Here is a 21,813-nt window from a genome sequence, read left to right as displayed (position 1 = left end):
TCCTAAACAATGGCAACGCTTTCCTTTTTTTCATTCCTACATAATATAAGATTGTGTGAACAAAGATGCTACACGTATAGCAAATCAGTGTTCGTTTAGCAAGTTATCATGTGGTTTTTAATGAGAGTTGTTAATGTGTTTTCACATTTACTAAATGCCCCTCGTATATGTCATAAAAGGCATCTACTTGTCCCTGTCTGGTAGCTTGTGGTATTTTTGCTGAACGACTCAACAAAACACAAAAGCGTCATAAAACCAACTCCCTCGACATATGGGCGTATTTTATGGTCACTGTGTCATGCAACGGGCAACAAACATTTCCTTAATTGATCGAGTTATCCTGGAATCAAGAACTTAGCAGATCTGCACGGCAAACGAACGCAAAATGATGGCCATCTTACCGTTGCCATTGATAAAATGTCTAGACACGTGCCGAGATTCTGTTATCATTAGGGTAATGTGATTACTTATAACAAAATAATGCACATCTGTCTCTGGCCTGCAGTGCTGACCGCGTAAACAGACGCGCTATAACGTACAATGATAGCGGCCACCTGACTCTGGTCAGCATAGCTGTCTTTGAAAACAGAAGCGCTAGGTTTCTCTTTCGTTTCGTTACAGCCAGATAAGGTGTTACCTCACAATAAGGAATGATGGTATCTTTGTAATAACTTGATTACATTTTTGTTTTGCAGGCAGCAACATTTCTTTTAACTTCAAGACTCGCCTTATCTACCAGGGCCAGTCACTGAGCTGGCATGAGAAATAGTCTGGAACATCACTATTCATTATTTTCCATTTGTTTTTATCTATTGTGCTAGATTGGTAAAATGTTTCGTGCTTAATCAAAACATTGCCATTTTTCTACCTGTTTATGTGATTACAGGCGCGTAGCTTACTGTACGCAAACACGCAGTTGCATACTGAAAATTTGATAGATTTTGTAGTACCAAAACTCCCGAATTTGAAATAAAAACCAAGGAGGGATAAGGGGTGAAGGGGTTAATATGCTCATCGATCTATGTAATCCCAAATTTTCCCTAGCTACACACCTGGTTTAAAATATACTTGTTTGTATGGAAATGCTTGGTATACATAGGTTAAACAAAACAGAAACAACTTATACAGAAACATCATTTATATTCTGAAATAATATATACATGTGTAACAGCATAGTGTTGTGCTAAACATACATGAAACAAAACATATAATGTATATTCAACTTACTTATGCAAAAAATGGATAATGCACTTGTTCTTAGTTATTCAGTAGTTGACGTCAAGAGCCGGTGACATTCATGGCTTACAATGGGTTCCATTCTCAATAAAAAAGGTGATTCTATTTTCAACTGTTCAATATTTGTTAAGCAAACCAAGCCTGTCTATATCAATATTAAACAGTCTGCCAGGACTAGTTGGAACTGTTTAAATATATAGACTCTGGAATTAAGTGCATTATGTTAAGTGAACAGAAATTAAAAGCCTTTCATTACTATGCTCATGTCACCGAGTGAATTGTTTAAAAACAAATCATGTTTTTTTCAACAAAATAATTAAATTAAAGTTATGACATGGTGCATGGTAACATTTAATGGAAAATGCAAATACAATTGGAATTTAAATTCTGAATATATCATCAGGGTAAAATAAAATAACTGTGGAAGTTTGTGAGGCCTGAGTAATTCAAACAGATCTATTTAGTTTAAACAAATAATAATGAACAAGAACATATATTAATGGCAAAAATAATCAACAAGGTACTTCAAATATGGCAAAATGTCGAACAAATCATGAAATATATTTAGGGCTTTTTTCCCCAATTATTTTTAAAACCTTCTTTCAAAAATGTAAATAAATATTTTATCTTCTAACCACAAAAATAACAACAAAGAAAATGTGGAGGAAAAATAATATATTTTACAAAATGAAACAAGTGTTTAAAATCATGTGTCCTTATAAGACTGACAGTGATCAACAATGATTTTGACACAACTTCTTAAATGGAATAGATTATAAGATATCCAATTACAAAATTTTCTCTGTGTACAAGAAAATTAATTTGCAATATAACTAATAATTTGTTTAGGGATTATAAATTAATTCTGCTTGAAGGGGGTAGTTTAAAGGAGTAATCACTGTTTTAAATCTAATGTATGACAAAGAATGTCTGACTCAAATATTGATTAACATAAATATGGTATTACAAAATTGGTCATAGGGTCCGTACTGTGGTAAATCTTCATTTATAACAGTTTAATAGTTTAAGTAGGTATGATCAAGCTTTCATAAAAGGCTACATGTATGTCCAGTCAATATAATCTCCCATTTAAATACCTACAAGTATTTTGTAAGGCTTACATTGTATTGCAAATTACATAACCAAGCATAATTTGAAATCACATTCTGTAAGAATTAAGCGGACACAATTTATCCGCGCTAATTGTAATAATAAATTAATAACCATTCTTTATGCCAATGGTGATAATAAGCAACAAATAATAACTAGAAATAATAATATTAACTGCAGACTTCTGTATAATTATACCAAATTATTATTGATGTTAATATATTCCACTATTATTGCTTGACAGTACATAACAAACTTGAGTGTAAACAGATACATGCTAGCTATAATTAATATAACATTTATCCTGTTAACAGAGTATGTGAATGGACCCTAGGCATTTAATGTAAAATTAAAAGCCCGATATTATTTTAACAGCAATGAATGAAAGTGTAATATTTTCAAGAAATATTATTTCCAAATATGTAACTGACTTGAAAAATAAAGATGTTTTATGTTAAGTATATAAGTATGCCTGACCAAAACAAACATAAATATAATTATAAAACAATGTAAATACGACTGATTATGCATGTAAATTGGCACAGTAAACAAACAAATATTTATCAAAATATAACATGGCGTCAAAAATAAGTATGATTCATCTATTAAGCTGACCCATCGTCGGATACCCCTGATACACACCACGCTATGCCTCATTATGTATCATGGGCAATGAATAATCATGAATAATTAATGAGGCAGTTTCATTTGTTCCGCAAAGTACCAGATGCTTTACGGTTAAAAAATATTCTGGCAAATGCCGGAGTTAAATCGGGCTCCGCCTTCACAGTACAATATTACTTGGCAATAGTCAAGACCACACAGCCACGGAAGCTACTGACACTGTTAAGTTATTGAATAATATTTGAGTGTAACATGCGAATTCATCGAAAGAAGAGTTGTCTCTCCTGCCTCATGCATATTCATTAAAATGAGATTTTGTCAGTCAATTGTCCCACGGTATATATGGAGTGTAATGGAAGAAAGTACCATGGTTGCCAACGATGAGCTGACCAAGCTAAAAAGAAATATTTTATAACAATGTACCATAGAAATTTTAACCAGAAATAATTGAATAAAGCAAAAATAGGAGCAAAGATGAACATCGAGGATTCTCTGCATAAAAAAAAATAACACAGTGACCAACACACTGATTTTTATAAAACAATACATCATACTCCTCCTCAAACTCATATCAACAGACACAGAAGGCTGAATTTGTATTTCCGCCATGGAGTTGCAAACTGTTACCCCGTATTCATAATCACATTTTAGAAATTGATAGAAAACTAACCTTTGAACAAAACTTTCGGGAATCAGATATGTCACCTGTCCGGGGCGCGCATCATCATTTACAAACCATTTGTATGTGCCATAGCAAATGCAGATATTTTCATTTATATTCAATACTTTTATATAAGCATAAAGAATTAAAAAGTAAAGTATTATAAAATATAGTTGTTATGCCTTAGGTAGGTCATTCATGCAAGCTGAACATTGCTTGGTCAAGGGATATACTGAAATCATAGTCCCAATTGTATGGCGTGGCCTACTAAAATTAGCAAAGTGAAATTGATCTTTACAATTTTATTGCCCATACCCCTGGAACAAATAATGTGATATGCTTGTGTTTCAAAAACAAATGAGATATTATACCCATTACCATTGTCACCCCTTTTGCTAAGGATTGAAAAAAAACGAGACGACAGTCAAAAGTAAATTTGGTAAAATTTTGACAAATTTAGAGCCATAACTCCAGAGTGAATATCGTGATCTGGCTGTTGATCAAACTTGTTCGAGACATTATGCCTTTAACCATTGTAACCTATTATATAGTGATGGTTTGTTCACAACTGCTCAAGTTAGAGGGTGGTCAAAGTGGATTTGGTAAGTATTTGACGATTCAGGGGCCATTACTCCCAATATGATAAAATTATCTGGCTGTTGAATGAACTCAGTTGAGATATTGTGCCCCGGATACATATGGCAACCAATGCGGGTAAAGATTAGAATAAGAAAAGCTGAAGTAAGAGAGTGGACAAAGTGCGAAAATGGTAAAATGTTGACAAATTAAAAACAGTAAGTCTAGAAACATTGTTGATCAAACTCAGTCCAGATATAAAGCCAAGTAACACAGTAGCAAAGTTTGGTAAAGATTGGATAAGATGCATAAGCTGGAGTGGGGAAAAAGTGAGTTTTATCAAATTTTGACAATTCAACGGTCAAACTTTAGAGCTAATAGTGCAATTTGGCTGTTGATTGAACTCGGTCAGGATTTTATAAACAATGCAACCAAGTTTGGTAAAGATTTGATAACAAATGCGTAAGCTGATATAGATGTGTGATGCCATGGCCGAAATTTAAGCATTGCAGCTGCTGCCTCTGCCAGACAACATTATCTTTATTTGGCTGCCAGGCCACCCAGGCGACATAAAAACTAACACAATTTTACATCTATGTGTAACACAAACACATACAGATTATTTTAGTGACTGAAATAAATGCACAAGTAAATCTGTTGAGTGTTCACAGCATGACTTTCACAAATAAAATAAAATACAAACTTCAGTTTCAATCTGTTGCCTGCACAATCAGTAAAGTCAAAAAAGGTTCAACAGTCAACATTTTTGTCATCTTAATTTTCAAAGCAATTGAAAAAACCCAACAACAACATATAATAAATTGCAATAAGTACAGAATCTGCACCAATAGGATCACCCTTACACGTGTGCTAACACCTAGTTTAAAAAAAAAACGTGGAGAAAAATAATGACATTTACAAAACTGGAATATCATAACTGGTACACATTACTTATCTTCAACAAGTAGATAAAATGTAAATATAAAGCAATTATTATCTTAAGCTTTTTTACATTTCTATTTGTGTTCTGCTTCTAAATCAATACAATCGAATGAATATTTTGACAATGAAGCACGGTGATGATACAGCATGAAATCCGAGTTCCTGTTTCTGTCATTTTCTTCTAGTTGTTGCTATCTTCAGGAAGTGCCAGGTCTTGTCCAAAAAGACAATTCAGTCAGATTTGTTCGCCCAACCAAACTGAAAATGTAATAACATACAAGTTGATATCATCAGCGAATCATAAACCTTCAGTGAGCACTCCTTAAGGAGAGAGTCTAAGACAAACACCCAAGTATTCTTGGAGATTTATTGTAGACACATGCTTTTTGCAACATATTAAAATGTCCTAAAAGGAGTGCTTCATGTGTGAGAAACAGCATGGCAAATTAAATGAAAGCAAATTTCAAATTCCCTGCAGATGAAAGAGGATATGCTCTGTCCTTAAATGACGTATACACGGTTTATTTTCCATGAAATGGTTGATTGTGCTATTTCTTCTGACATAATAAAAACAAAGACATTAATATTTCACCGACTGGGACTACCAGCACTTTGTTAATATGCCTGTTTCCAACTTTTACAAGAAGGCAAAGCAAAGCATCAAAGGGGGCCAAGTGAAATACTGGTAGCTTGTAGTCCAGCACCATATAGTATATTATATATGAAAAGTAGATTGTTTCGTAACACACACAAATAGACTAAACAACCATTTTGTAGTAAAATAGACATAAATCAATGTAAGAGCACAATTACACAAATTTCCAATTTTGATTCCCGTGTTGATTTTTTAATTGTAAAATAACTTCCAAAGTAAGTTTTGTGAACTTTTCAACAGTAATGGGAAATTGCTGTTGAACTTATCAACAACTAAAGTGGTACTGATATTAAGTGATACAAGATCACTCATGTGTTTCCATTCTGGAACATTTTTATCTGTGACTTAGGCATGCCTTATTACTAGCTTACCAGTATGGCCATGGTTTTGATCATTCAATCTAAACCAGAAACACATTATAGATATCATTAATATGGGACAGTGAGGATAACCTAGTCATCAAAAGTGTTTATATAGTTTAGGGTATTAATACCTGAAAGGCACTAAAACTATTTAATATGATTTAATATTAGGTGTTTAATAATTAGAATATTTGAGAACAATATTAATTACCTTAAATCATTAATGAATATGTAATTTTCATTATAATAATATCATAATGCTGAGTCAACATGAAAATGGTCTGAACAACTTCAATATCAACAACACAACATAAAAAGGTATTAAAAGGAGAAAATAAATTCTCCCCATCACTAACTCGAACCTGTACAGAAATCCCCCAAAATGCATAAAATTACAATCTGTCATTCAGCGGAACATGCTCACCAGACTGATGAATAGCTACAGAGAGTATAATCAATATTTTGGTCCTTGTGTGCCATTAATTGTCACTATTTTCTTACAAGGTGTTAATGCAGAAACAACATTTAAGTCATATTTTTCAATTTAACAAATGCACTTTTGCAGCTGGATTTATGCTGCTAACCAATGTTTACCCTGGTCTCACCTAATTTTTGACCCGAAAAGACCAATATTCCCACTTGTCTTAAATAACATATTGACACATATTCTGAACATATTCTGAACAAGTTACACGAATATTGGATCAACAATGTTGAATTTATGGATGCACTTTTTTCTTGATCTGACCTTGAGACCAAGTCCTTGACCTGAGATGACCTATATTTCATGGTCCTCACTGTTACACTGTGATGGTTATGAGAAACTTTAATGCAAAGTTTTGACCTAGAGACCTAGATATTGAATAGAGAAGACCCATATTCACACTGGTCTCAAATATAATGCTGACAATATTCTGACCAAGTTTTATGAAGTTTGGATAAAAAGTATTTATTAAAAACTGTTGTATTCATGACACCGAAAAATCATGGACACTATACTGCTACACAACGATATAAATCCATTATTTTGCCTCCATTACTACTGTGAGTCTGTGTTCTTTATTTCCTTAAAATGCCTTTGATATTTTCTTTTTTTAATGTCTAATTTTTTATTACAACTTTTCACATTAATTGTTGATAACTTCTTGGTATTCTTTGCCCTTTCAGTTTCACAAAAGAATGTTTTGAACTTATAACTCTACCACCATTAAGCAGCAACATGACTAGCTGTTTCAGGAATAAACAATGAATAAAATAAAACAATAATTGCGATGCAATACAGAGAGACATTAAGGAAAAATCACCTTTAATATGTCAGAGTAAACCTTTGTGTGAAAACGGTTATCTAAAATCTTCATATTTATCATTTTCATAAGGTGTAATTATCGTTTTCATAAGGTGTAAACAAAACAATAAAAAAACAATAATGTTTTGAAAGTTAATAAGTCAAACAATGTTGAAAGTTGCCATGACCTTTACCAACCTATCCTTCTCACTCACAATTATTGCTCCATAAACCATCTGCCAGACAATCCTCACACATCCTGACCATGTATCCACTTCCATTCCCAATTTCCCCACTTGTAATTATCATTTAGAATAAAAAAAGTTATGGTTTACATTTTTGATCAGCATATTATTTGCTTCAAGCCACCTGTCAAGCAAGTGGACCTAGTACTTTGAATTTAGTCTGTTTAGTTTAGTTTCGTTTTATTAGTAGTAAACCAGTAATGGACGGAAACAGCTGTCACCGGATGGAGAGAGCAAGCTGTAAATGGATGGAGACAGGTGTCACTGGATGGTGAGAGAGAGTGAGCTGTAAATGGAAAGAAAAGCTGTCACTGGATGGAGAGAGAGAGCGAGCTGTAAATGGAAGGAGACAGCTGTCACTTGATGGAGAGAGAGAGTGAGCTGTAAATGGTTGGAGACAGCTGTTACTGGATGGAGAGAGAGCCAGGTGTAAATGAATGGAGACAGCTGTCACTGGATGGTGAGAGGAGCTGTAAATGGAAGGAGACAGCTGTCACTGGATGGTGAGAGAGAGCAAGCTGTAAATGGAAGGAGACAGCTGTCACTGGATGGTGAGAGAGAGCAAGCTGTTAATGGATGGGAACAGGTGTCACTGGATGGTGAGAGAGAGCAAGCTGTAAATGAATGGAAACAGCTGTCACTAGATGAAGAGAGAGAGAGCAAGCTGTAAATGGATGGAAACAGCTGTCACTAGATGAAGAGAGAGAGAGCGAGCTGTAAATGGACTGAGACAGGTGTCACTGGATGGAGAGAGAGAGCAAGCTGTAAATGGAAGGAGACAGCTGTCACTGGATGGTGAGAGAGAGCAAGCTGTAAATGGAAGGAGACAGCTGTCACTGGATGGTGAGAGAGAGCAAGCTGTAAATGGATGGAGACAGGTGTCACTGGATGGTGAGAGAAAGCAAGCTGTAAATGGATGGAGACAGCTGTCACTGGATGGTGAGAGAGAGAGCAAGCTGTAAATGGACGGAAACAGGTGTCACTAGATGAAGAGAGAGAGAGCAAGCTGTAAATGGATGGAAACAGCTGTCACTAGATGAAGAGAGAGAGAGCGAGCTGTAAATGGACTGAGACAGGTGTCAATGGATGGAGAGAGAGAGCAAGCTGTAAATGAACTGAGATAGCTGTCACTGGACGAAGAAAAAGAGCGAGCTGTAAATGCACTCAGACCGTTGTCACTGAATTGTGAGAGAGAGTGAGCTGTAAATGAATGGAGACAGCTGTCACTGGATGGTAAGAGGAGCTGTAAATGGAAGGAGACAGCTGTCACTGGATGGTGAGAGAGAGCAAGCTGTAAATGGAAGGAGACAGCTGTCACTGGATGGTGAGAGAGAGCAAGCTGTAAATGGATGGAAACAGCTGTCACTAGATGGTGAGAGAGAGCAAGCAGTAAATGAATGGAAACAGCTGTCACTAGATGAAGAGAGAGAGAGCAAGCTGTAAATGGATGGAAACAGGTGTCACTGGATGGAGAGAGAGAGCAAGCTGTAAATGGAAGGAGACAGCTGTCACTGGATGGTGAGAGAGAGCAAGCTGTAAATGGAAGGAGACAGGTGTCACTGGATGGTGAGAGAAAGCAAGCCGTAAATGGATGGAGACAGGTGTCACTGGATGGTGAGAGAGAGAGCAAGCTGTAAATGGACGGAAACAGGTGTCACTAGATGAAGAGAGAGAGAGCAAGCTGTAAATGGATGGAAACAGCTGTCACTAGATGAAGAGAGAGAGAGCGAGCTGTAAATGGACTGAGACAGGTGTCAATGGATGGAGAGAGAGAGCAAGCTGTAAATGAACTGAGATAGCTGTCACTGGACGAAGAAAAAGAGCGAGCTGTAAATGCACTCAGACAGTTGTCACTGGATTGTGAAAGAGAGTGAGCGGTAAATGAATGGAGACAAGTGTCACTAGATGGTGAGAGAGAGCCAGGTGTAAATGGATGGAGACAGGTGTCACTTGATGGTGAGAGAGAACAAGCTGTAAATGGATGGAGACAGCTGTCACTAGATGAAGAGAGAGAGAGAGCGAGCTGTAAATGAATGGAGACAGGTGTCACTGGATGGTGAGAGAGAGCAAGCTGTAAATGGACTGAGACAGCTGTCACTCGATGGAGAGAGAGAGAGCGATAAATGGATTGAGACAGCTGTCACTGGATGGAGAGAGAGAGCAAGCAAGCTGTTAATGGATGAAGACAGCTGTCACTGGATGGTGAGAGACAGTGAGCTACAAATGGATGGAGACAGCTGTCACTGGATGGAGAGAGAGAGCATGCAAGGTGTAAATGGATGGAGACAGGTGTCACTGGATGGAGAGAGCATTCTGTAAATGGACGGTGACAGGTGCCACTGGATGGTGGGAGAGAGTGAGCTGTAAATGAATGGAGACAGCTGTCACTGGATGGTGGGAGAGAGTGAGCTGTAAATGAATGGAGACAGCTGTCACTGGATGGTGGGAGAGAGTGAGCTGTAAATGAATGGAGACAGCTGTCACTGGATGGTGGGAGAGAGTGAGCTGTAAATGAATGGATACAGGTGTCACTAGATGAAATGAGATGGACGCAAAGAGCTGTAGATTGAAACAGATAGCTGTCAGCAGATGGAGAGAGCTGTCGATGAATGGAGTGAGCTGTTAATGGATAAAGAGAGCTCTTGATGGATGGAGACAGCTGAAAATAGATGAAGAGGGAAGCCATAGGATTGAGACAGGCCTCAATAGATGGAGCGAGCTGTCAATGGATTGAGAGAGCTGTAAATGGATTGAGAGAGCTGTCAAAGAAGAAAACTGGTAATGGTAGCAAGAGCTATCAACATACTAACTCATTCAATTCAACTGCTAATGCCCATTCTTTTCCTACCTCCTTCCTAAATCCAAACCCAAACCCAAGTGTCAGTAACAGTCTAACATTGTAAATTAACAAAAAAATGTAATAGTTGTCAATCAATGCTGGTTTGTTAATGAAAACAATGAGAGCATATCACCATTACCCTACAGGAAATTGCCCATATTTACTGACTTTTTTCTCCAAGACAACATAACCTCATTTGGCCCAATAATTGTCCTGCAACAATTATTGCTCCATAAACCATCTGCCAGACAATCCTGAAATACCCTGACCAAGGTATCCACTTTCATTCCCAATCCACACACTTGTAATTACAGTTAAGATTTATCTGTTAATCTTTTTTCCTGACAATATCTACTTTTTGTACCAGTATTTTTTTCTCTTAAAGTGTTGTTATTTATGGAAATGTATATCAATAATTAGGGTATTAACAAATTGGAGCCAGACTCGGGACTGGTACATTTCCTTCTGATCTTGTTTTTTCTTTAGCAGCAGTTGTTTGTTGATTTTGTACATAATGACATCAAGAGATTGTTGAACTCTTTTGGAAGAGAAGGTCAGCTGAAAACAGTGGTTCCATGACAAAAAAATTCTTAAGTCACTGTGTTTATTACTGCAGATGTTTGTTGTAGATCTTTTTATTATCCTTCACTGCATTTGACAGAAGTTATCACTTGCAGGTCGAGGGCAAGTCGGCATGGTGATACCATATACCAAATACACCAGACTGCACAATTTAAAACCCATAATATTTTCAATTTTGAGGGTGATGGGGACATATCCCAAGATATCCCCTTCCGACCTCTCTTCATATCCTTGATTATGTCCGCAGGTAAAATTTTGAATACTGGTACAATCGGCTACTCTACCTGAATACTGGTACAATCGGCTACTCTACCTGAATACTGGTACAATCGGCTACTCTACCTGAATACTGGTACAATCGGCTACTCTACCTGAATACTGGTACAATCGGCTACTCTACCTGAATACTGGTACAACCACCTACCCTACCTGAATACTTGTACAATCAGCTACTCTGCCTGAATACTGGTACACTCACCTACTCTACCTGAATACTGGTACACTCACCTACTCTACCTGAATACTGGTACAATCAGCTACTCTACCTGAATACTGGTACAATCAGCTACTCTACCTGAATACTGGTACAATCAGCTACTCTACCTGAATACTGGTACAATCGGCTACCCTACCTGAATACTGGTACAATCAGCTACTCTACCTGAATACTGGTACAATTAGCAACTCTAATCGCACAGTGGTTATAGAAGACCCTTGGAAACCATAACATCTTCTGGAAGAGAACCATCAAATTGAAATTATTTTAGACAGACCCAAAAATGTAACAGCTGTTTCATTGACAATTTATATGGTTATGAAGGAAGGAAACTTCAAAATATTACTGGTAGGGGGTAGATTTCATAAATCTGTTTGGCCATTAAGGCACTTAATGTGCTATTGATATTTGATCATATCAGTAAAAGGTAAATAATAAGTTATTTAAACAACTCATGTTAACTTGGCTGAATACCAATGGGACATGCTAGTTTAACCAATTTCAACAACATAAAGTAACACTTCTGAAATAAAACTACTGTCATATTACATATTATTTATATGTAAAATGCAAAGACAGACATGAGGGTACAATATTTCTGCAATCTCATTACTTTTCAATACATTTAGAATGACTAGACCTAGCCAAGTCTTCAACAACACTGGAATTTTCTATAACACTTTTATAAGCTTTTCTGTTTTCTTGAGATAAGAAGTTGGAATGGTTATAGCCTTGGTGTCGTTCTTGTTGGCGTCATTGTCAGTGCGCAAAAACATTACCGAACGGTAACCTTCACCATAACTCAAAAGGGGTGAAAATATTCAAATGAAACTTGTAACACATGTTGCCAGAGACAAGGTGTGCTAGAATATTTAGAAAAGATATTCTAAGAGCAGAACTGATACCAAATATTGGTATTCAAGAGCCCCTGTTTCCAGTTCAATGGCACCAACCTACATTGAAGGGAACAAAATTGGAATAAACCTAACTGATTTGCTTAACAATAAATAATTTGATCCTGTTCATTTTTCCTGAATGTTTTTCCACATCAGGCTTTTTTCATGCAACATTTCTTCAATAAAGAAGAGGGAAGCATAATATCCCCTACGCATTAATCACAGAGTGGTTTGTCCAGGAAGCTCAAATAAAACCTTGCTATTGATCCATAAAGCATCTTTGGCAGCATTACTTAGCTACACGACCCCGGTTTTCCTGCCTGGTAACCACTTAAAAATTGCAAGTAAAACTCCCCATGTTATTTTGTTATGCCAATCACATTAATTTTTTCAGAAATGACAATTATTGCAGTATACTACATTATAATTAGTCCTACGCTAGTGATTAAGCTACTGGCATTCTGCAATGTGTCTTTTATTTCATTCTCATTAAATTCAGTGACAAAAAAATAGCCGGATTAGAATACTAACAAGGCAATAAAACAGAATTTATTTCTCAGGCAAAATTACCATAGTTATCATAGAATAGATATCGCAGCGGGTTAGAGTCTTACCTGAAGAGTTATGGGAGGGTATCTGCACCCTGTCCTTTTATGGTGGCACCCTTCTGCCATCATGGAGACCAGTGTGTGCACTCTCATGCATTTATAGAATTAAATGCTTTTTAAATGCTTTACAATTATAAAATATTTCTTATGATTTTATTATAACTTAGAGATGGTATATAAAAAAATACCCCCCCCCCCCCCCCCCCAAAAAAAAAAGTGGTTCCAAAGTCTGATTATATAAGTGTCTGAAGAATTCTGTCACCCGTTCTTGCAATGTGTATTATGCCAATAATTTTTCGTAGTGTAGCAATTGATAAGAAGTGCTTTAGAGCCATCAATGCTGATTCAGATGGTAAATGAGACAAAATTAATTTTCAATGAGATTCTCATCGAATTCTACGGCATTTCTTGCAAGAAATTAGTGTGGCCGGCGGAAAGCGGTCAAACGACAAAAAGTTTAACAGTATTGTAATTTATTTGCTCAATGCTACTAGAATGGAATTATGTCGATATTTTTTTAACAATGTGGCAATTTGTAAGTGGTGCTTTAGAGTCACATAGTTGCTATACAAAATTCATTTTAAATGAGATTCTTATGGAGTTTCTGCGGCGTTTCTAACATAGATGGGCAGAAAGCGGTCAGAAAACAAAAAGTATAAGAGTTTTGTGATTTTTAGGCTGAAAGCCTTTAATTAACAGATATATCTTTGTTCATAATTAATAATTTAATAATAAATAAAAAAATTAAATGATTTTCTTTAATGATGTAAGCTGTGGACTAAGAAGTCAGTCTCTGCAAGTTATTAAGCAAGGCGCTGTTGATATCCTATATAATTAAGGCACAACTAGGTCAATCAATTCGGTATTTTATGGCTTTCAGGGATTTGCAAAGACAATTTGAATTTAATGACAATGGCTCTTAATAGCAAAAGGGTGACAATTGTTTACATGCAAAAAAGAGGGCAAATTTGACATCTCTTTGATGTAATAACAGATGTTATCACTTTCAATGATGTCCCCTGATACATGAGGATGTGGTATGACAAACACTGTTTGTGTATTACAATTTCTTTTTTTTATGTCTGACATAGCAGTTTTGGACTAAAATTGAAAAAAACACAACATTTTTGGACCGATTTTTTAACCATTTTCTTTTACTGAAATTGTTTCATCAACGTAAAAATCGACCCAGATTGGCAAATTGTCAGTTTTCAGAAGCCCTGACTTATAGTATGACTATAAATACATACAAACTTGACAAAGTTGGCAGATGCAGTACCTATCCCCGGTAATATTACGATAATAAAACACAATCCCATAATATATTCTGTGAAATTCAAACTGCCTTTACTGCCATAGCACCCTATCCCTTTTCTGCAGCACACTGTTCTTTTTAAAACCTGGCTAAAACCCTACTGCAAAACATTTGCTAAAACTAGAGATTGCATTTTAAACAAGAGCTGTCACAGAGACAGCGCGCTCGACTATTCCTCCGCTTTTCAATGTAAGGATTGAAACGTTTAGGCTAAACATGCATGGATCACTGTTAGATTAGATTTCAATGCAATACAAGGTGTGCTGAGATATTCACATAAATGTGGTTCCATGCAAAATTTTAACGAGAATTTCTAAGTCTAATAATAAAGGGCCATTATTTGCAAAATACAGTTATCTAACTTGGTTATTCAATTAAGTTGGGTGGTTGAATACCATTGTATAAAGTCTCAATGTAATACATCAAATAGTTGCTGAGATACTATCCTATGTGTGCTAACATGCAAGACCTTAACCAGAATAAAGGGGCAAAAATTATATATTATAAAAGATAGAGTTATCTTACTTGATTAACCCTTTAGCGCATGTATACGAGATAGGCCGACATAGCTCATTACCAGATGTATACGCATTTGGCCGACCGTATCCATTACTGGATGTAAACGCATGGCCCGCATATTTCAATAGGGTCATTTCAATATTTCAATTTTGCATCTTTCTTTTTGTAAACAATATCCCGGATGTTTATAAAATTACAGTTTAACCTTTTGTGTATTGATTTTCCCTTGAAAATATCGTCTGCTAAATTGAGAAGGTGTTTATACTCCCAATCGCAGGTGTGATATCCCATTGTGACGTAATTAGACCACGAGCTAAGTACTGTATGGAATTTCCCCCAAATTCATTGATGCGTAAATCATTAAATATATTACGTCAGTTCATTTTACCATTGAAATCAATTGAGATTATATTTACTTAAAGGTAATATTTTGTTTACAAACAAAAGAAACAATTAGTAAATGAGAAAATGATGGGTAAATTTTCTGTGAAGCTTATATAATGTCCATCATAGTTTTGGCTGTAAAATAGGTCATGTGCAAGCGTTTTGTTTGATCTAGATCTTTTTATTCATACCGGAAAATCATTTATCGGCTTTCTTTTTTTGTAAACAATTTTATGAGGGGGTAATAATGTTAAACAGACACCTTGGACTGGATCTCTCAGCTGGATGACACCGGATATTCCTGACATATTTCTGTGTACTAATACACAAGAACATAAATTGTCCGCTTTTTAATCCAGATGGGTCTTTTTTATGATAGGGGTAATAAAAATTAGATCGATCCCAGCATTTTATTACCCTTTGATTTAATGCAATTATGACATTTCAAAGAAATGTTACAAATCCATCTTGAAAATACATTCACAGCTGAAATAAAATAATTTAATATTTCATCATTGACACCATTTATTAGATAATTTAATTATCTATAAAAAATGAATTCACATAAAAAATTTGGACTCAATTATTTGGAGTAACATTGATTTTAAGGTCATACTGCTGTATTCATTTTCTCATTTTCAAATATCCAGAAAAGTACCTATGCAGATAAGGAATGCTTATCAGTAAGATGGCTATTGACTGGGAGGTGTAATCTGGCCACTTGTCTATGTGCTAAAGGGTTAAATAAGAAGGTTAAATAGATGGGAGCCTGTGTGTAAAGTTTCAATGCAATACATGATGTATTCGCTGAGGTATTGACTTAAAAGTGGTTACATGCAAAACCTTAACCAGAATTTCTATGTCAATTAAAAAAGGGGCCATTATTTTAATTTAATGCAAACTTGAGTTATCTTACTTGGTTATTTAAGTAGATTGCACTCGGGTCGGATTTTTCTATCCATACCGGACACACATGATAGATACTTATAGTTCTATGGTAAAAATTAGTAGCACCTAGTCGTTTGTTGTCGAAATAGTTTTCAGTAAGGTTAATGTAGTGCGCGTAGAGTTTTGTTTCTGCAAGTAGTATGCATACCAAGTTTTTATATTACTTCAAGCGCAAAACATACTCGATAGCGCCACCACTAGGGCAACAGCGCCACCACTTTTATAAATATGTGCATTTTTCCTTTTTAAGAAGTGCTTATTAGTTTTGTTGTGTTCTGGCATAGGTTCTATACATAACAGTTTTGTTTGCATGCGTGAGAATGTTCTTACGGGGTGTGTAAGCACCGAAATGTACTTGCTATGCAATCAGATCTCAAAATATGCACAAGTCCGATTGGGGAGAAAAGCTCCTGGCACCACAGTTTGCACATTATTGAAACGAAATAGTAACCAGCCTACAGTAGAAGTGTTCTTACACGGTACCACATTCTCTGATTTTCGAAATATGTCCGTTAAATGAAATTATCAAATAAAATATAAGTTATACTCACGTTCATTCATGTTTACATAGAGCACAGCTCCACCACAGAAGTGTCGACAGCTCTTTTTCTTTGCACCACCTTAAAGTGGTGGAGCTGGCGTTTAGAGGCCGTGTAATTTATTATGTAAGATAGTTGGGAATACATATCCAAAGTTTCAATGCAATAACTGATGTATTTACTGAGATAATGACTTAAAGGTGCTTACATGCAAAACCTAAACCAAGGTGTGACGCCAACGCCGACGACAACGCCAGGGTGAGTAGTATAGCTCTCCATATTCTTCGAATAGTCAAGCTAAAAAGGACTTGACTCTCCCATTGTGTGGCTGTAGGTGAGAAATAAACATTGATGGACATGCATTTTTTACTTTTGAACCGCAGACAAATTATAAACCATATGGGTCATCTTCAGGTTATAACAAACTCGCATACCAAGTATGAAGTTCCAGGGTCCAAGCATTCTTTAACTAATAAGCAGAAATTAAGTGTGACGTACAGACTGGTGACCAACAAATTGTTTTTTAACCCAAGGTCACTGTGACCATGACCTCAAAATCAATAGGGTCATCTATTAGTCATGACTAACTAGCATACCAAGTATAAAGTTTTTGGGTATAAGTGTTCTTAAGTCATTGAGCTGAAACAGTTTTCACCTCAAGATCACCATGACCTTGACCTTTTATCTACTGGCCTAAAAATCAATAGGGGTCATCTACCATTGATGCCCTTCTGGCATACCAAGTATGAAGTTCCTGGGTGCAAGGGTAGTTGTTGAGTGGAAACTATTATTCAGCTAATGGTCACCACCAACATATTGTTTTTCACCTGATGATGATACAGCAACCTTGAACTTTAACCTACTGCTCTCAAAATCAACTGGTCATGCTCAACTCGCAATTACCAAGTTTGAAGTTCCTGTACTGATTGGTGGATGCCTTCATAACATAAATAAAGGGTTGTTTGCTTAGAAAAAGAAATACTTATGGGAGGATTCAGTCCTTAGTTTTCATCGTGAAACAGTTCCTGTACTAAATTCCATCTGCACGAAAAGCAAAACCCTGGAACTAGACATAGAAGTGATAAGTTGGCCTGCTCCCACAGTTCTAAATCATAACCTTACAATGAACATTAAAATGAGATGATGTAAAAATGTGATAAAAAAAGCTTTAGATAACACAGAATAAATTTTATGTATAGGAGAATTTCATTTCCCATGTGATTAATTTAATTCCACCTTATTTCCGCTGTAATTTTATCTTGAGAGCATTCTGACTACCAAAACACTATTTAATTTCCAACCTTAACATCCAGTAATTAAATGGACAATCTGGCGTAATAAAAGAGAAGCCATCACATTAATTTTTCTTTCCAAAATCTTTTAGTTTAATCTTTTTAGTCAAACTTTGCATGCGCCTCTTGCATCAAGTATAGATTGTATTTATTTTCAACTTTTGAATTGCACAAGCAGTAAACAGTTATAATCAAGTTAAAAAACTGACATCTCAACCTGGTATGCAACCAAAACCTGCAAACTTTGCAAACTAACTGCAAATCCTGCAAACTAACTCCAAAACCTGGTATGCAAACTGACTCCAAACCTGGTATGCAAACTGACTCCAAATCCAGTATGCAAACTAACTCCAAAACCTGGTATGCAAACTGACACCAAAACCTGGTATGCAAACTGACTCCAAATCCAGTATGCAAACTAACTCCAAAACCTGGTATGCAAACTGACTCCAAACCTGGTATGCAAACTGACTCCAAATCTGGTATGCAAACTGACTCCAAAACCTGGTATGCAAACTGACACCAAAACCTGGTATGCAAACTAACTCCAAACCTGGTATGCAAACTAACTCCAAATCTGGTATGCAAACTAACACCCAAACCTGGTATGCAAATTGACTTCAAACCTGGTATGCAAACTGACTCCCAAACCTGGTATGCAAACTGACTCCAAACCTGGTATGCAAACCGACTCCCAAACCTGGTATGCAATCTGACTTCAAACCTGGTATGCAAACTGACTCCAAACCGGGTATGCAAACTGACTCCAAACCTGGTATGCAAACTGACTCCAAAACCTGGTATGCAAACTGACTCCAAAACCTGGTATGCAAACTGACTCCAAAACCTGGTATGCAATCTGACTCCGAAACCTGATATGCTAACTGACACCACAACCTGGTATGCAAACTTAATTCAAAATCATAGGTATGCAAAACTAAGAATAAAATCTGACTGTAAACCGAATATGCAAACTGACTCCCAAACCTAGTATACAAACTGACTGTAAACCTGATATGCTTATCTGACCCTGAAACCTGATATGCAAACTGACTCCAATAACATGTATACAAACTGACTCCGAAACCTGGTATCTCCAAAACCTAAAGTGAAAACTGACACAAACACTAACTTCTGTCTTCACCATTTGGTCTAAACAGAATTTATGACACTGCTTGTTCATACCATAATTAAATAAAGTAAACAGCTCTGAAATCCCAAGAGTTTTTTCGCCAAGTTTTCTATACTATATACTAGGGATGCAAACGAATGGCAAAATTGATATTCGAACATTCCCTAATTCTTTCGATCCAATATTCGATTACCATATATATAAAAAAATACATATTTTAGAAGATGAAGTAAACTATTGTTATTATTCGCCAAAGTAATTGCCGGAGCACTTGTACCCTACTTTGTCATAGCGAGTACGTGAAGCGGACCCAAATGAGCCTTTGAAAGTCTACATTTTCATGAAGAAAAGAGCAATATATTATAAACAAACAAACAACAAAATAGAATTATTTCAATTCCGCTGCCTTTATATTTGTAAACAATGTGAAATTAGATGGATTCTTAGTCATATAGCGTTTCGCCCCAATGGAGGGTCTTTCCGTAGGACCAGCCTTGTTCTGAGATTGACCTCTAAATTGACCGACAACATATTTGTATTTTGACTAATCTATTGTATAACAATCGAGGAAATATATCCTAAAATGCAATACTATACATTTACATTGCAAAGCACGAACATTGTATCAAAACATGGAAGACCGTGTTTAAAGCACATATATGTAACAACATTATTGTAGCACATGGCATTCATATCATCACGGCGATTTGAGCCATGTTGCACAGCTTAATTAGCAGCCAAGACAACACATTGGTGTTAAACCGGCTAGTTATTGTTTGTTTGAGTTTACCAAGGTCTACCCACGCCCTTTGGCTGCATTATGGCTTGACCCCACCGTGACACCATCAGGACTTAAATTGTGTTTAACTGCCATAAGTGACATGAGATAGAAGAGACAGCAATTCGCAGTAAAATCCAGACATTGGAAGACTCAATGAAGAAACAGAGTGAGATACAAGAGATCCGGATGAGATACCCTAGCTCTTTGCGAAGAGACCTCTTGGTTCTTTAACGTGCTCGGTGTAAAGCACCGATACACGGGATACAATTTCCCTGGGTTGAACCAGTACTGAGTACACCACGTTTCCAAGCACTACCCTTTAAATGCCGAGCGCCAGGCAAGGGAGCTACTTGTACCAACTTTTAACGTATTTTGGTATGACGCAGCTCGGGATCAAACCCACGACCTCCCGCTCCGTAGGCGGACGCCTTCACCAAGCCAGTTATTGTAAAGTAGGGGGCTTTTTATATATACCCGACTATATGTCCCAAAATGACATAATTATGAGGCGTGTTTAGTGTATTGTCATCACATTCAGACCTCTAGCATAAGGGGACAATCGTTGTAAAAACAAGAAAAACGAACTTTATAAACAGTGTTGTAGGGAAAAGGTTTTTTATTCTCTTTATTGAACTTTTTTTCAATATTCCAATACCGATTTTGACATTCGAATACCAAACGTTTGATCGAATATTCAAATATTCGTTTGCATCCCTACTATATACTCATAAAATAGTTTGAACATAATAACAAAGATGTCATTGCTAAGCCACATCATAATCAAGCCTCAGTTCTACTTTGGGTGTCCATTGCAGATTTTTTTTTCTGATCTGTTCATGTTTGGATGTTTATATTCCATTCCACTCTGTGTTTGACTCTGTGTTCTGTTCAATGGTCCATTCCGGATCTAAGTACAGTTAAACTGCAATCGCTCAAGGACACCAGGGCCTGAGCTAAGACCTCGAGTGATCTATGTTTCGAACGACCAAAGCTTCCATTTTAGTCTTATCATGAAATGTCTTAAAATATATTTTCATAAGGTTTTGCACATGATTTGTGTATTTGGGTCAAGCAATGGTGTTTGACTTGACTTATTTAGGTTTTAATCCAGCTTCAGTATATTTTATATCAAAATAGAAGGAAGAATGGTCGGGAGTAAGCTTCAACCTCAACTGACCTCCAGTTCTTGAACGACCACCTGTTTGAATGACTGCAGTTTTACTGTAATGAGCATCAAAGGCTACAAAAAAAGCCAGTTTAAAGGTCATCTATCAGTCCAGGGTTACTGACAGGTGTTTTACCATGGAAGCTGAGTAGCCAGGATAAATAGCATGTCCATGATATTTCTCTGACTGTGACAGTCACCACATCATTAGCAGGAATTAGTCAGGGATGTAACTAGAGATTGCTTTTTTGAAAAAGCGCTTGTCTCCCCTATTGTGTGGTCGTAGCTGAGAAAAAATAAATGATGGACATGAAATTTGTAACTTTGGACTGGAGACAAACCAACAGTGAAGTTTGGTTTATTCGATTATATTCAATAGTGAAGAGAAGAAAGTGTTGTTGATTAATCATGGAAAATGTAAACGAAGTTTGCATTGTATGAAGTTCCTGGGCGCAAGCGTTATTCAATTATTGATCGGAAACCATTTTTCAGCTCACAGTCATCGTGACCATGACCTTTTACCTACTGATCACAACATCAATAGGGATCATCTACATAACCAACTTGCATACCAAGTATTAAGTTCTTGGGTGCAAGTGTTCTTTAGTTACTGAGCGGTAA

General features: G+C 36.4%; 1 protein-coding gene across 1 annotated transcript in view; it reads right to left on the bottom strand.

The window, feature by feature from the left end:
* Positions 1-1,120: 1,120 nt before the first annotated feature.
* The window catches only part of LOC128217595 (F-box/LRR-repeat protein 5-like), a 50,917-nt gene continuing 30,224 nt past the window's right edge, over positions 1,121-21,813 (bottom strand). Inside the window, exon 10 of the mRNA XM_052924840.1 lies at positions 1,121-5,407. The gene's annotated coding sequence lies outside the window, so the exon portion shown is untranslated. The remainder of the gene's footprint in view (positions 5,408-21,813) is intronic.

The sequence above is a fragment of the Mya arenaria genome, chromosome 14, assembly GCF_026914265.1.
Source record: "Mya arenaria isolate MELC-2E11 chromosome 14, ASM2691426v1".
In the NCBI taxonomy this organism is placed as follows: Eukaryota; Metazoa; Mollusca; class Bivalvia; order Myida; family Myidae; genus Mya; species Mya arenaria.
The sequence above is the reverse complement of the archived record's forward strand: the minus strand, read 5'-3'. Positions and strand labels throughout refer to the sequence as shown.